Here is a 16,627-nt window from a genome sequence, read left to right as displayed (position 1 = left end):
GAGTGTACCGGACCAGAGGGAAGGAGGGAGTGTACCGGACCAGAGGGAAGGAGGGAATGGACCAGAGGGAGGGAGAGCAGCATTTATAAAGAGAAGAGATATAGTGTGTGTGTGTGTGTGTGTGTGTGTGTGTGTGTGTGTGTGTGTGTGTGTGTGTGTGTGTGTGTTTCAGCCTCAGCACCTTGAATAATAAACACTGCTAGGGTCCACCTTCCCTCTGACAACAATATCGCTACAGTACCACGTCGAAGAAGATCCAATTTGCTGGATTGACCATTTGTGCTCGTAACACAGGAGTGTGCTCGTAACACAGGAGTGTGCTTGTAACACAGTGTGCTCGACAAGAAAAATAGTTATCTCGCATGTTTTTTTGGGACAGTTTCATTTCTTAACCGGAATCAAAGATGTTATGAAAGTGGACCTCTCACACGGTTTCCATTCCTTTTCCTGTGTGATGTGGATTTGTGGATGTGAGCTGGTGAGTGTGCTCATGTTCTCTGAAGTATGGGCTCTTAGGTTGGAGTAGAGCTATAGAGTTTGTGAAAGCACCCTTGGTAAATTACCAGTGGCAAAATAGTCCCCATTGTCGCTTGTCCCTACAACCCTCTCCAAACCAACAATACTCATACCGTTATGTAAATCCTTATTTTGAGTAAGATCAAGTGTCAACAACAACCACAGAGTTGCCGTTGACACTAACCAATCAATCCTAAAGTCAGATAATCATTTGAGCTGTATTCAAATGAAGTAGTTCTAGAATACACAACATTCTTGTTGTCCTGTATGCCATCACCATCCCTTGGAGCTCAACCTTGGCACGAGGAAGTTTCTCCTAGATATAGTTCTAGGATCAGCTTCCTATCCCCAATCCTAACCTTAATCATTTGTGGGGAAATGCAAAACTGACCCAAGATCAGCATCTTAGGGCAACTTCACCCTACTCCAAAGCCCCTCCCCTGATCATGACTCAGGTGGAATGACTCAGGGCTGTGATTAGTGGATGTCTTTGGGGAGTCCAGTACTAAGGGCTGTGATTGGTGGATGTCTTTGGGGAGTCCAGTACTAAGGGCTGTGATTAGTGGATGTCCTTGGGGAGTCCAGTACTAAGGGCTGTGATTGGTGGATGTCCTTGGGGAGTCCAGTACTAAGGGCTGTGATTGGTGGATGTCCTTGGGGAGTCCAGTACTAAGGGCTGTGATTAGTGGATGTCTTTGGGGAGTCCAGTACTAAGGGCTGTGATTAGTGGATGTCCTTGGGGAGTCCAGTACTAAGGGCTGTGATTAGTGGATGTCCTTGGGGAGTCCAGTACTAAGGGCTGTGATTAGTGGATGTCTTTGGGGAGTCCAGTACTAAGGGCTGTGATTAGTGGATGTCCTTGGGGAGTCCAGTACTAAGGGCTGTGATTAGTGGATGTCCTTGGGGAGTCCAGTACTAAGGGCTGTGATTGGTGGATGTCTTTGGGGAGTCCAGTACTAAGGGCTGTGATTAGTGGATGTCTTTGGGGAGTCCAGTACTAAGGGCTGTGATTAGTGGATGTCCTTGGGGAGTCCAGTACTAAGGGCTGTGATTAGTGGATGTCCTTGGGGAGTCCAGTACTAAGGGCTGTGATTGGTGGATGTCTTTGGGGAGTCCAGTACTAAGGGCTGTGATTAGTGGATGTCCTTGGGGAGTCCAGTACTAAGGGCTGTGATTAGTGGATGTCCTTGGGGAGTCCAGTACTAAGGGCTGTGATTGGTGGATGTCTTTGGGGAGTCCAGTACTAAGGGCTGTGATTGGTGGATGTCTTTGGGGAGTCCAGTACTAAGGGCTGTGATTAGTGGATGTCCTTGGGGAGTCCAGTACTAAGGGCTGTGATTAGTGGATGTCTTTGGGGAGTCCAGTACTAAGGGCTGTGATTAGTGGATGTCTTTGGGGAGTCCAGTACTAAGGGCTGTGATTGGTGGATGTCTTTGGGGAGTCCAGTACTAAGGGCTGTGATTGGTGGATGTCCTTGGGGAGTCCAGTACTAAGGGCTGTGATTGGTGGATGTCTTTGGGGAGTCCAGTACTAAGGGCTGTGATTGGTGGATGTCTTTGGGGAGTCCAGTACTAAGGGCTGTGATTGGTGGATGTCTTTGGGGAGTCCAGTACTAAGGGCTGTGATTGGTGGATGTCTTTGGGGAGGCCAGGCTTTGACAGGTTGGATAATTGACTATGGGGCTCTTATGGATTTCCTGCCTGGCATTGACGTTGCAGAGCCCTGATCATGCTTCCTGCCTCAGTCTGTAAATCTCTCAGCCTCGTCTGGCTGGCTGGGTGGCTGCTATCTTTGAACCCTGAAACCCCTCAGTGATGTACAAGTACAAGTGCTATACACATGCGCGCATACATAGGCACACACACACACACACACACACACACACACACACACACACACACACACACACACACACACACACATATGTACACTGCAAATACACACACACAGATTCCGATACATGCAGATACGTGCTCTCTGACTCACTCTGCTCTTTCTCATCTCACTGGCTGGGTGTATTTGTGTGGATAGGACTTGTTTGTATACTGTATGTGTGTGTGGGCCGGGTTGTTTTTGTACATGCCTGCATTTGTGTGTTGATGTGTGTATGCGCCTGGTCTAAGAGCTCTCTGGCATACTGTAAATACAGGCCCACTGCACGGTGCCTTCGGAAAGTATTCAGACCTCTTGACTTTTTCCACATTTTGTTTGGTTACAGGCTTATTCTAAAATGTAGAAAATATTTTTTCCCCTCATCAATCAACACACAATGCCCCATAATGACAAAGCAAAAACCTTTACTCAGTACTTTGTTGAATCAACTTTGGCAGCGATTACAGCCTCGAGTCTTCTTGGGTATGACACACCTGTATTTGGAGAGTATTTCCCATTCTTCTCTGCACTGTCAGGTTGGATGGAGAGCGTTGCTGCACAGCTATTTTCAGGTCTCTCCAGAGATGTTCGATCAGGTTCAAGTCCGGGCCACTCAAGGACATTCAGAGACTTGTCCCAAAGCCATTCCTGCGTTGTCTTGGCTGTGTGCTTAAGGTTGTTCTCCTGTTGGAAGGTGAACCTTTTCTGCAGTCTGAGGTCCTGAGCAGATTTTCATCAAGGATCTCTCTGTACTTTGCTCCGTTCATCTTTGCCTCGATCCTGACTAGTCTCCCAGTCCCTGCCACTGAAAAACATCCCCACAGCATGATGCTACCACCACCACCATGCTTCACTGTAGGGATGGTGCCAGGTTTCCTCTAGACGTGACCCTTGGCATACTGGCCAAAGACTTCAATCTTGTTTCATCAGACCAGAGAATCTTTTTTCTCATGCTCTGAGAATCTTTAGGTGCCTTTTGGCAAACTCCAAGTGGGCTATCATGTGCCTTTTACTGAGGAGTGGCACCCATCTGGCCACTCTACCATAAAGGCCTGATTAGTGGAGTACTGCAGAGATGGTTGTCCTTCTGGAAGGTTCTCCAATCTCCACTGAGGAACTCTAAAGCTCTGTCATAGTAACTATCACCTCCCTGACCAAGGCCCTTCTCCCCCAATTGCTCAGTTTGGCTGGGCAGCCAGCTCTACATTTTTACATTTTAGTCATTTAGCAGACGCTCTTATCCAGAGCAACTTACAGTAGTGAATACATACATTTCATACATTTCATTTCATGCATTTTTTTTGTTTGGACTGGCCCCCCGTGGGAATCGAACCCACAACCCTGGTGTTGCACACAACATGCTGGCATTGCAAACACCATGCTCTACCAACTGAGCCACTAGGAAGAGACTTGGTGGTTCCAACCTTCTTCCATTTAAGAATATTTGAGGCCACTGTGTTATTGAGGACCTTTAATGCTGCAGAAATGTTTTGGTACCCTTCCCCAGATCTGTACCTCAACACAATCCTGTCTCGGAGCTCTACGAACAATTCCTTCAACCTCATGGCTTGGCTTTTGCTCAGACATGCACTGTGTCATGACGTGCCCAGGGGGTATCATAGGCGGCCCCCCCACCTCCCTCTCTCTCTCTCTTGCTCTCCACAGTTTTATGAATTAATGACAGGTTGTAAATTCCTGGAAGGAGCCCTCTCCCCCTTTTGGACATGCAGTATTGAGAGAGAGAGAGAGAGAGAGAGAGAGAGAGAGAGAGAGAACAAAGACCTAGACTTGGCCAAACTCCTGATCCCCAAACTGGGAGAATTAAACAATACTTCCACTTTTGAGAATGGTCCATGGACACTTAAGGGACAGTAATGAAGTGTGTGTTTCATTTGGTGATTCTATTTTTACCTTTATTTAACCTCTCTAGGGTATGTGGGACGAAATCGTCCCACCTACTCAACAGCCAGTGGAATCCCGTGGCGCGATATTCAAATACCTTAGAGATGCTATTACTTCAATTTCTCAAACATATGACTATTTTACACCATTTTAAAGACAAGACTCTCGTTAATCTAACCACACTGTCCGATTTCAAAAAGGCTTTACAACGAAAGCAAAACATTAGATTATGTCAGCAGAGTACCCAGCCAGAAATAATCAGACACCCATTTTTCAAGCTAGCATACAATGTCACATAAACCCAAACCACAGCTAAATGCAGCACTAACCTTTGATGATCTTCATCAGATGACACTCCTAGGACATTATGTTATACAATACATGCATGTTTTGTTCAATCAAGTTCATATTTATATCAAAAACCAGCTTTTTACATTAGCATGTGACATTCAGAACTAGCATACCCCCCGCAAACTTCCGGTGAATTTACTAAATTACTCACGATAAACGTTCACAAAAAACATAACAATTATTTTAAGAATTATAGATACAGAACTCCTTTATGCAATCGCTATGTCCGATTTTAAAATAGCTTTTCGGCAAAAGCACATTTTGCAATATTCTGAGTAGATAGCTCGCCATCACTGGCTAGCTATTTTGACACCCACCAAGTTTGGCACTCACCAAACTCAGATTTACTATAAGAAAAATTGGATTACCTTTGCTGTTCTTCGTCAGAATGCACTCCCAGGACTTCTACTTCAATAACAAATGTTGGTTTGGTTCAACATAATCCATAGTTATGTTCAAATATCCTCTGTTTTGTTTGTGCGTTCAAGACACTATCCAAAGGGTAACGAAGGGTGACGCGCCGGCGCGTATCGTGACAAAAAAATTCTAAATATTCCATTACCGTACTTCGAAGCATGTCAAACGCTGTTTAAAATCAATTTTTATGCGATTTTTCTCGTAAAAAAGCGATAATATTCCGACCGGGAAACCCTGTTTTCATTCAAAGACAAAAAATCTAAAATGGCCTCGTCTCGTGCACGCGCACACCAGTCTCATTGTTCTCAGATCGACCACTTACCAAATGCGCTACTGTTTTTCAGCCATGGGCTGCAAAGTCATCATTCAACGTTCTGCCGCCTTCTGAGAGCCGTAGGAAGTGTCACGTTACAGCAGAGATCCTCAGTTTTCAATAAAGAGAGTGTAGAGTGCCAAGTAATGGTCAGAGAGGGCACTTCCTGTTTGGAATCTTCTCAGGTTTTTGCCTGCCATATGAGTTCTGTTATACTCACAGACACCATTCAAACAGTTTTAGAAACTTTAGGGTGTTTTCTATCCAAATCAAACAATTATATGCATATTCTAGTTTCTGGGCAGTAGTAATAACCAGATTAAATCGGGTACGTTTTTTATCCGGCCGTGCAAATACTGCCCCCTACCCTAGAGAGGTTAACTAGGCAAGTCAGTTAAGAACAAATTCTTATTCTCAATGACGGCTTCGGAACAGTGGGTTAACTGCCTTGTTTAGGGGCAGAACGACAGATTTTTACCTTGTCAGCTCAGGGATTCAATCTTGCAACCTTTCGGTTACTAGTCCAACGCTCTAACCACTAGACTACCCTGCCGCCCCATGATCTCATGAAGGACAGGAAACACACATAACGGTATCTCTTAAAGTGTACATTTCCCAGCTGTCAGGTTTACATCTAAATATTGTGAAACATAAGTGATTAAACATGAAACTATTTGTGAAAAGATGTAATGTGATATTAACCTTCTAAATGAGAGTATGGCTTTTTCATATAAAGATTAACTAGTCAGTGGCCACACCCCCAGACATCACATTAGGCGTCATAGAACCGCCCCTTCTTTGACAGAGGATAAAACCCACTCCTGAAGAAATTCACACCAGACTAGAAAACAGCTGAAACAGCTGAAGCTACGTGTGAAATGGTTTAAAACTACAAGTTCGGAGACCTTACAGCTGTAGTTTGGCTACACGGCTGGAAATGGTTAAACTCTGAGACTATCGATCACTACAGAATAAGAGCAAATCTTAGACGTATAATTACTAGTCTGCAGCTAGAAATAAAAAATATCTACAACGAGGATACCGACAACCGCCGAAGCATCTATCCTATGAGAACATTTCCGAATGCTACTCTGAAGTATCCATTCTAACCACCTACAACTACGACAGACTGACTTCTGGGGAAGAGAGAGAAAGAGAGCGAAAAAGATAGGGAGAGAGAGAGAGGGATGGCGAGGAGGCTCATGTGACACCCGTGCATGTCTCCTCTCACCTGAGGACGAGTGCTGCCGCTGATCAGGTGACCTGGCTTAGGAGCACGGGGGACATGTCATGTTGTCTGCTCTCGTTAGCTCTCCACATCTACATCTACAGACACCAGGCCAGATAGCTCAAGAGAGAACGAAGGGGGAGAGAGAGAGACAGTTAAAGAGATACGGAAAAAGGAGGAGAGGGAGAAGGAGAGAGGGAGAGACTCCATGGCAGTGCTGAAGAAAAAGGGGAGAGGGGAATGGAAGAGAGGGGATAGGGAGACACTAGGCCAATTGAGATGGTTTGGGATGAGTTGGACCGCAGAGTGAAGGAAAAGCAGCCAACAAGTGCTCAGCATATGTTGGAACTCTTTCAAGACTGTTGGAAAAGCATTCCAGGTGAAGCTGGTTGAGAGAATGCAAAGCTGTCATCAAGGCAAGGGTGGCTACTTTGAAGAATCTCAAATATAAAATATATTTTGATGTGTTTAACACTTTTTTGGTTACTACATAATTCCACGTGTTATTTCATAGTTTTGATGTCTTCACTATTATTCTACAATGTAGAAAATAGTAAAAAATTAAGAAAAACCCTTGAATGAGTAGGTTTGTCCAAACTTTTGACTGGTACTGTAACTACATACGCAGTATCCACAGACAGACTACTGACATATTTTAGCGTACAGTAGACTAGTTCTTGGAGAACATAACCTACGTAGAGGGTTCCCAGCATCAACATAGGGCTACAGACTACAGAGATACAGTAGAGAGCAGCTCTGTTCCTGACCATAACACAACCAATTAAATACAGCACAGCAATTGAACAGGCATAACACAGGGCTCATAGCAACCAGGCCTCAAAGGATTCAATTATTACACTCAGCTAGCAGTGGCAGAGGGAGATGAGAGAGGGAGGGACAGAGAGAGAGATATATTTTAAGAATGAGATTAATGTGGTTTAGTTGTCCCTCTGCTGGGAGGAGAGGAGAGGTGGAGAGTTTGTCTCTCTCTTCACTGGATGCCATGGGTATCATGGGTAACACATCATGGGTAATGCAGGATCATGATAAATCCATGTAGATGGTAAAGATACTTTTTTTCAGAGAACTGGAATCTAGGCTACACTGTGGCTCACCTGCACAGTTCCTTATGCCTTAGGGCACGTGTCAAACTCATTCCATGGGCCGAGCTCCACCGTTGTACTTGATTGATGAATTAAGGTCACTAATTAGTAAGGAACTTCCCTCACCTTGTTGTCTAGGTCTTAATTGAAAGGAAAAACCAAAACCTGCAAACACTAGGACCTCCATGGAATGAGTTTGACACCCCTGCCTTAGGGTCTTTCATTAGCAACGGATATTTTCAATTTTCGCCTAAAATTACGTACCCAAATCTAACTGCCTGTAGCTCATGCCCTGAAGCAAGGATATTTATTTATTTTTATTTGACCTTTATTTAACTAGGCAAGTCAGTTAAGAATGAACAGTGTGTTAACGGCCTAGGAACAGTGTGTTAACTGCCTTGTTCAGGGGCAGAACGACACATTTTTGCATATTGCATATTCTTGGTACCATTTGAAAGGAAACACTTTGATGTTTGTGGAAATGTGAATTGAATGTAGGAGAATATAACACAATAGATCTGGTAGAAGAAAATTTCCAAGGAAAAAAAACGAAATGCAACAGAAAGGTCCCAATTCTAGCCATCACTCTGGTTGTAATTACAATGATGTCCACAAGATGGCAGCAGTGTATGTGCAAAGTTTCAGATGGACAACTTGAAGTATGAGCGAACTACATGACATTTATTGTGAAGACACCCAGGTACATTTGGGCAAATCGTGGAGACATTTGTATTCATATTACATTTTTCTGCAAGAATATTGTCAAATCTGTATACTTGGACTTTGATTTAGGTTTTACAGTATTAGTAGCCATATTATAAGTGCAACATTTGCTTCATAACTCTAAATATTGTTATAATTTTTGTCCAAAGGAAAAGTCATGCTGTCGCGCAAGGTTAGTAGTTATATTTTACGACAGATACAGGGATACTCCTGTAAAGCCCAGCTCATTGGCTATCTAGCTAGCTTTGTTTGACCCCGATTGGTGCTTATTTGACAAAGTTAGAGTCGTTCAAGGGAAGACCGCCTGCGTCATCGGCGTGCCATGAAGGCGTCGCTCTCTGACCAAATATGGTGTCCTATAGGATATACTACACCCCTAATGATATAGTGAAGTCTGGTTACATTCTAGGATCTCTAAGGAATACTTACGAATGGGATTTGACTGGTTGAAACAACGTTTAAGGTTAGATTTTCACAGATTCCTTTCTTTGCAAATTGAACGAGTGGAAATACAAAATCGATCGTGCATACTATATGGACCATATTAGGATATGAAAAAAGATTTTATCTAACAAAATGACACTTCATGTTATCTCTGGGACCCTTTGGATGATAAATCAGAGCAAGATTTCAGAATGTAAGTAAACATTTCACCTTCAGAGGTGAATTTATTGAACCTATTGTGGTGAAAAAAGTGTTGTTAGGAGCTCTCCTCAAACAATAGCATGGTATTTTTTCGCAGTAATAGCTACTGTTAATTTGACAGTGCAGTTATATTAACAAGAATTTAAGCTTTCAGCCGATATAAAACACTTATATGTACCGACATTTGTTGTTTCTCTAAAATCTGTGATCGTGACACAAGGCGCTGCATGATTTACAACAGTCCCATTGACGGGACGCCTATCCCTACATGCACTCTTATACACTACATGACTAAAAGTATGTGGACACCTGCTCATTGAACATCTCATTCAAAAATTGTGGGCATTAATATGGAGTTGGTCCCCCCTTTGCTGCTATAACAGCCTCCACTCTTCTGGGAAGGCTTTCCACTAGATGTTGGAACAATCTCGACAAACCATTTCTATATGCACCTTGTCATGCTGAAACAAGAAGGGCCTTCCCCAAACTGCTGCCACAAAGTTGGAATCACAGAATCTTTTAGAATGTCATTGTATACTGTAGTGTTAAGATTTCCCTTCACTGAAACTGAGGTTGGCACGACACTATGCATTCGAGCAGGTAGTTTTCTCCTGGCATCCGCCAAACCCAAATTCGTCTGTCGGACTGCTAGATAGTGAAGCGTGATTTATCACTCCAGAGAACGCGTTTCCACTGCTGCAGAGTCCAATGGCGGCAAGCTTTACACCACTCCAGATGAAGCTTGGCATTTACACATGGTGATCTTAGGCTTGTGTGAGGCTGCTCGGCCATGGAAACCATTTCAGGAAGCTCCTGATGAACGGTTTTTGTGCTGACGTTGCTTCCAGGGCAGTATGGAACTCGGTAGTGAGTGTTGCAACCAAGGACAGACGATTTGTACGCTGCACTTACAATTGACCGGTATAGCTCTAGCAGGGCAGAAATTTGACAAACTGACTTGTTGGAAATGTGGCATGCTATGACGGTGCCATGTTGAATGTCACTTTAACATAAAGGGGTGGAACAGGGCTGAAACCACTAAAACATCCTCTTTCTAGGTCTACCTGTACTCACCTGCTCTGTCTAGGTCTACCTGTACTCACCTGCTCTGTCTATGTCTACCTGTACTCACCTGCTCTGTCTAGGTCTACCTGTACTTACCTGCTCTGTCTAGGTCTACCTGTACTCACCTGCTCTGTCTAGGTCTACCTGTACTCATCTGCTCTGTCTAGGTTGTCTACCTGTACTCACCTGCTCTGTCTAGGTCTACCTGTACTTACCTGCTCTGTCTAGGTCTACCTGTACTCACCTGCTCTGTCTAGGTCTACCTGTACTCACCTGCTCTGTCTAGGTCTACCTGTACTCATCTGCTCTGTCTAGGTTGTCTACCTGTACTCGCTGTCTAGGTCTACCTGTACTCATCTGCTCTGTCTAGGTTGTCTACCTGTACTCACCTGCTCTGTCTAGGCCTACCTGTACTCACCTGCTCTGTCTAGGTCTACCTGTACTCACCTGCTCTGTCTAGGCCTACCTGTACTCACCTGCTCTGTCTAGGTCTACCTGTACTCACCTGCTCTGTCTAGGCCTACCTGTACTCACCTGCTCTGTCTAGGTCTACCTGTACTCACCTGCTCTGTCTAGGTCTACCTGTACTCACCTGCTCTGTCTAGGTCTACCTGTACTCACCTGCTCTGTCTAGGTCTACCTGTACTCACCTGCTCTGACACCCATCAAAATAAAGTTATCTTACTTTTCTTTCTTGTGATGTAAGTGTCTAGATGATGCGTTAAATCCCAGATGGAGGGTTCTTATAGATGCAACAGAAAGACAATGTATTCCATTGGCCCATTTCAGCCATTACCAGAATGTGTTTGACAGATCATTACAAATATTTCCACGGTCGTAACGTTAATGTCAAAAAACGACAGGCACAAGCAAGAGTATGAACGAGTTGCAGGAGTAAAATTAAAGCAATCAATCCAGCGAGATTTAAGTTACAAGAGCGTTTTGCACCCCTCAAACATGTCTGAAAAAGACAAAGCCTCAGGTGGGCGGGGCATGTTTAGTTTAATTGTTAAACTAAAACACAAGCACAAGAAAAATAAAAGAAGATTGCATCCTGTTCTGTGCGACAAATTAAACCGGTCATTATCATTTGTGTTCATATTGTGTTGAATCATCGTTTCATTTGATGTTATTAGGTCCTGGAGCGTGGCAATATCTCTCCAAGCAAATTAACACTGTCTAACACAAACACACACACACACACACACACACACACACACACACACACACACACACACACACACACACACACACACACACACACACACACACACACACACACACACACACACACACACACACACACACACACACACACACACACACACACACACACACACTCAACTCATATTGCACCTCTTCCTCATCTCATTGGCTTTGCTAAATAGCAGCTCCTGTTTAATGAATGTTAACATGCAGGATAATATCCGGGGTAAAATATGATACAACCTAGCTGGAGTTGAATCAATATAGACCCTAGCTAAATGCTGCGCGCACGCACACACATGCACACACACAGCTAATGCTGAGGATATAGTGACAGTGATATAGCCTACCAGTAAACGGGATGATTGTAATGACAGATGTGTTACAGTACATGGCAGGACGTTGGGAAATAATGTATCATACTTGATGTATGCTGTTGATTTAAGGACGGATAACCATGCTCAGATTAAGGCTAGTCCAATACTAAATATCACTCTCGATAGAGATTCTCCATTAAAATACATTTTATCCCAGGACTAGGCCTAGTCTGTGTCCAGCAAACAGCCCTTTTTGTTGGAGGTTCTTTTTAGGCTGGCCCTAGTTTGTAGTGGGCTGTACAGTATAGTATAGTAGTGGGCTTTAGCTGTATAGTATAGTATAGTGGTGGGCTGTGGCTGTAGAGTATAGTAGTGGGCTGTAGATGTATAGTATAGTAGTGGGCTTTAGCAACTGAATATGGTAGTGGCTGTAGCTGTAGAGTATAGTTTAGTACTGGGCTGTAGCTGTATAGTACAGTGGTGGGCTTTAGAGACTGAGTATAGTAGTGGCTGTAGCTGTAGAGTATAGTATAGTAGTGGGCTGTAGCTGTATAGTATAGTATAGTGGTGGGCTGTGGCTGTAGAGTATAGTAAAGTAGTGGATGTAGCTGTATAGTATAGTAGTGGGCTGTAGATGTATAGTATTGTAGTGGGCTGTAGCTGTATAGTATAGTAGTGGGCTGTAGATGTATAGTATAGTAGTGGGCTGTAGCTGTATAGTATAGTAGTGGGCTGTAGCTGTATAGTATAGTAGTGGGCTGTAGATGTATAGTATAGTATAGTATAGTACTGGGTTGTAGCTGTATAGTAGTGGGCTTTAGCGACTGAGTATGGTAGTGGCTGTAGCTGTAGAGTATAGTTTAGTACTGGGCTGTGGCTGTATAGTACAGTGGTGGGCTTTAGAGACTGAGTATAGTAGTGGCTGTAGCTGTAGAGTATAGTATAGTAGTGGGCTTTAGCTGTATAGTATAGTATAGGGGTGGGCTGTGGCTGTAGAGTATAGTAAAGTAGTGGCTGTAGCTCTATAGTATAGTAGTGGGCTGTAGATGTATAGTATAGTAGTGGGCTGTAGCTGTATAGTATAGTAGTGGGCTGTAGCTGTATAGTATAGTAGTGGGCTGTAGCTGTATAGTATAGTAGTGGGCTGTATAGTATAGTAGTGGGCTGTAGATGTATAGTATAGTAGTGGGCTGTAGCTGTATAGTATAGTCGTGGGCTGTAGCTGTATAGTATAGTAGTTGGCTGTAGATGTATAGTATTGTATAGTACTGGGCTGTAGCTGTATAGTATAGTAGTGGCTGTAGATGTATAGTATACTAGTGTGCTGTAGCTGTATAGTATAGTAGTGTGCTGTAGCTGTATAGTATAGTAGTGGGCTGTAGCTGTATAGTAGAGTAGTGGGCTGTAGCTGTATAGTATAGTAGTGGGCTGTAGATGTATAGTATAGTAGTGTGCTGTAGCTGTATAGTATAGTAGTGGCTGTAGATGTATAGTATAGTAGTGTGCTGTAGCTGTATAGTATAGTAGTGGGCTGTAGCTGTATAGTATAGTAGTGGGCTGTAGCTGTATAGTAGAGTAGTGGGCTGTAGCTGTATAGTATAGTAGTGGGCTGTAGCTGTATAGTATAGTAGTGGGCTGTAGATGTATAGTATAGTAGTGACTGTAGCTGTATAGTATAGTAGTGGGCTGTAGATGTATAGTATAGTAGTGGGCTGTAGCTGTATAGTATAGTCTAAAAGTGGGCTGTAGCTGTATAGTATAGTAGTGGTTGTAGAGTATAGTATAGTAGTGGGATGTAGCAGTATAGTAGTGGGCTGTAGCTATAGAGTCTAGTATCGTAGTGGGCTGTAGCTGTATAGTAGTGGGCTTTAGAGACTGAGTATAGTAGTGGCTGTAGCTGTAGAGTATAGTATAGTAGTGGGCTGTAGCTGTATAGTATAGTATAGTGATGGGCTTTAGAGACTGAGTATAGTAGTGGCTGTAGCTGTAGAGTATAGTATAGTAGTGGGCTGTAGCTGTATAGTATGGCAGTGGGCTTTAGCTGTATAGTATAGTATAGGAAAGTAGTGGGCTTTAAAAACTGAGTATAGTAGTGACTGTAGCTGTAGAGTCTAGTATAGTAGTGTGCAGTAGAATATAGTATAGTAGTGGGCTGTAGCTGTATAGTATAGTACAGTGGTGGGCTTTAGAGTATAGTAGTGGCTGTAGCTGTAGATTGTAGTATAATAGTGGGGTGTAGCTGGCTGTATTGTATAGTAGTGGGCTGTAGGTTTATAGTGTAGTATAGTAGTGGCTGTAGAGTATAGTATAGTTTTGGGCTGTAGCTGTATAGTATAGTATTGGGCTGTAGCTGTATAGTATAGTAGTGGACTGTAGATGTATAGTATAGTAGTGGCTGTAGCTGTATAGTATAGTAGTGGGGCTGTAGATGTATAGTAGTGTAGTGGCTGTAGCTGTATAGTATAGTAGTGGGCTGTAGATGTATAGTATAGTAGTGGGCTGTAGCTGTATAGTATAGTCTAAAAGTGGGCTGTAGCTGTATAGTATAGTAGTGGTTGTAGAGTATAGTATAGTAGTGGGATGTAGCAGTATAATAGTGGGCTGTAGCTATAGAGTCTAGTATCGTAGTGGGCTGTAGGTGTATAGTAGTGGGCTTTAGCGACTTGGTATGGTAGTGGCTGTAGCTGTAGAGTATAGTTTAGTACTGGGCTGTAGCTGTATAGGACAGTTGTGGGCTTTAGAGACTGAGTATAGTAGTGGCTGTAGCTGTAGAGTATAGTATAGTAGTGGGCTGTAGCTGTATAGTATAGTATAGTATAGTGATGGGCTTTAGAGACTGAGTATAGTAGTGGCTGTAGATGTAGAGTATACTATAGTAGTGGGCTTTAGCTGTATAGTAGTGGGCTTTAGAGACTGAGTATAGTAATGGCTGTAGCTGTAGAGTATAGTAGTGGGCTGTAGCTGTATAGTATGGCAGTGGGCTGTAGCTGTATAGTATAGTAAAGTAGTGGGCTTTAAAAACTGAGTATAGTAGTGACTGTAGCTGTAGAGTCTAGTATAGTAGTGTGCAGTAGAATATAGTATAGTAGTGGGCTGTAGCTGTATAGTATAGTACAGTGGTGGGCTTTAGAGTATAGTAGTGGCTGTAGCTGTAGATTGTAGTTTAATAGTGGGGTGTAGCTAGCTGTATTGTATAGTAGTGGGCTGTAGGTTTATAGTGTAGTATAGTAGTGGCTGTAGAGTATAGTATAGTTTTGGGCTGTAGCTGTATAGTATAGTATAGTGTTGGGCTGCAGCTGTATATTATAGTAGTGGGCTGTAGCTGTATAGTATAGTAGTGGGCTGTAGCTGTATAGTATAGTAGTGGTCTGTAGCTGTATAGTATAGTATAGTAGTGGGCTGTAGCTGTATAGTATAGTAGTGGGCTGTAGCTGTATAGTATAGTCTAGTAGTGAGCTGTAGCTGTATAGTCTAGTAGTGGGCTGTAGCTGTATAGTATAGTCTAGTTGTGGGCTGTAGCTGTATAGTATAGTATAGTATAGTAGTGGTCTGTAGCTGTATAGTATAGTAGTGGGCTGTAGCTGTATAGTCTAGTAGTTTGATGTAGCTGTATAGTATAGTCTAGTAGTGGGCTGTAGCTGTATAGTATAGTATAGTATAGTAGTGGGCTGTAGCTGTATAGTATAGTAGTGGGCTGTAGCTGTATAGTATAGTCTAGTAGTGGGCTGTAGCTGTATAATATAGTATAGTAGTGGTCGGTAGCTGTATAGTATAGTAGTGGGCTGTAGCTGTATAGTCTAGTAGTTTGATGTAGCTGTATAGTGTAGTCTAGTAGTGGGCTGTAGCTGTGTAGTCTAGTTGTGGGCTGTAGGTGTATAGTATAGTAGTTTGATGTAGCTGTATAGTGTAGTCTAGTAGTGGGCTGTAGGTGTATAGTCTAGTAGTGGGCTGTCGCTGTATAGTATAGTAGTGGGCTGTAGCTGTATAGTCTAGTAGTGGGCTGTAGTTGTGTAGTATAATAGTGGGCTGTAGCAGTGTAGTATAGTATAGTATAGTATTGGGCTGAAGCCGTAAAGTCTAGTAGTGGGCTGTAGCTGTATAGTATAGTATAGTATAGTATAGTATTGTAGTGGGCTGTAGCCATATAGTATAGTCTAGTAGTGGGCTGTAGCTGTATACTATAGTAGTGGGTTGTAGCTGTATAGTATAGTAGTGGGCTGTAGCTGTGTAGTATAGTATAGTATAGTAGTGGGATGTAGTTGTATGGTATAGTGTAGTATAGTGGTGGGCTGTATAGTATAGTCTAGTAGTGGGCTGTAGCTGTATAGTATAGTACTGGGCTTTAGAGACTGAGTATAGTAGTGGCTCTAGGTGTGTAGTCTAGTAGTGGGCTGTAGCTGTATAGTATAGTAATGGGCTGTAGCTGTATGGTATAGTATAGTATAGTGGTGGGCTGTATAGTATAGTCTAGTAGTGGGCTGTAGCTGTATAGTATAGTACTGGGCTTTAGAGACTGAGTATAGTAGTGGCTGTAGGTGTGTAGTCTAGTAGTGGGCTGTAGCTGTATAGTATAGTAATGGGCTGTAGCTGTATGGTATAGTATAGTATAGTGGTGGGCTGTATAGTATAGTAATGGGCTGTAGCTGTATGGTATAGTATAGTATAGTGGTGGGCTGTATAGTATAGTCTAGTAGTGGGCTGTAGCTGTATAGTATAGTACTGGGCTTTAGAGACTGAGTATAGTAGTGGCTGTAGGTGTGTAGTCTAGTAGTGGGCTGTAGCTGTATAGTATAGTAATGGGCTGTAGCTGTATGGTATAGTATAGTATAGTGATGGGCTGTATAGTATAGTCTAGTAGTGGGCTGTAGATGTATAGTATAGTAGTGGGCTGTAGCTGTATAGTATAGTCGTGGGCTGTAGCTGTATAGTATAGTAGTTGGCTGTAGATGTATAGTATTGTATAGTACTG

General features: G+C 43.0%; 1 protein-coding gene across 1 annotated transcript in view; it reads left to right on the top strand.

The window, feature by feature from the left end:
- The window catches only part of gabbr2 (gamma-aminobutyric acid (GABA) B receptor, 2), a 362,077-nt gene that overhangs the window by 275,830 nt on the left and 69,620 nt on the right, over nt 1-16,627 (top strand). The gene's annotated exons all lie outside the window — the stretch shown is intronic.

The sequence above is a fragment of the Salmo salar genome, chromosome ssa14 (assembly GCF_905237065.1).
Source record: "Salmo salar chromosome ssa14, Ssal_v3.1, whole genome shotgun sequence".
NCBI lineage: Eukaryota > Metazoa > Chordata > Actinopteri > Salmoniformes > Salmonidae > Salmo > Salmo salar.
This window is presented reverse-complemented; position numbering and strand designations above follow the sequence as displayed.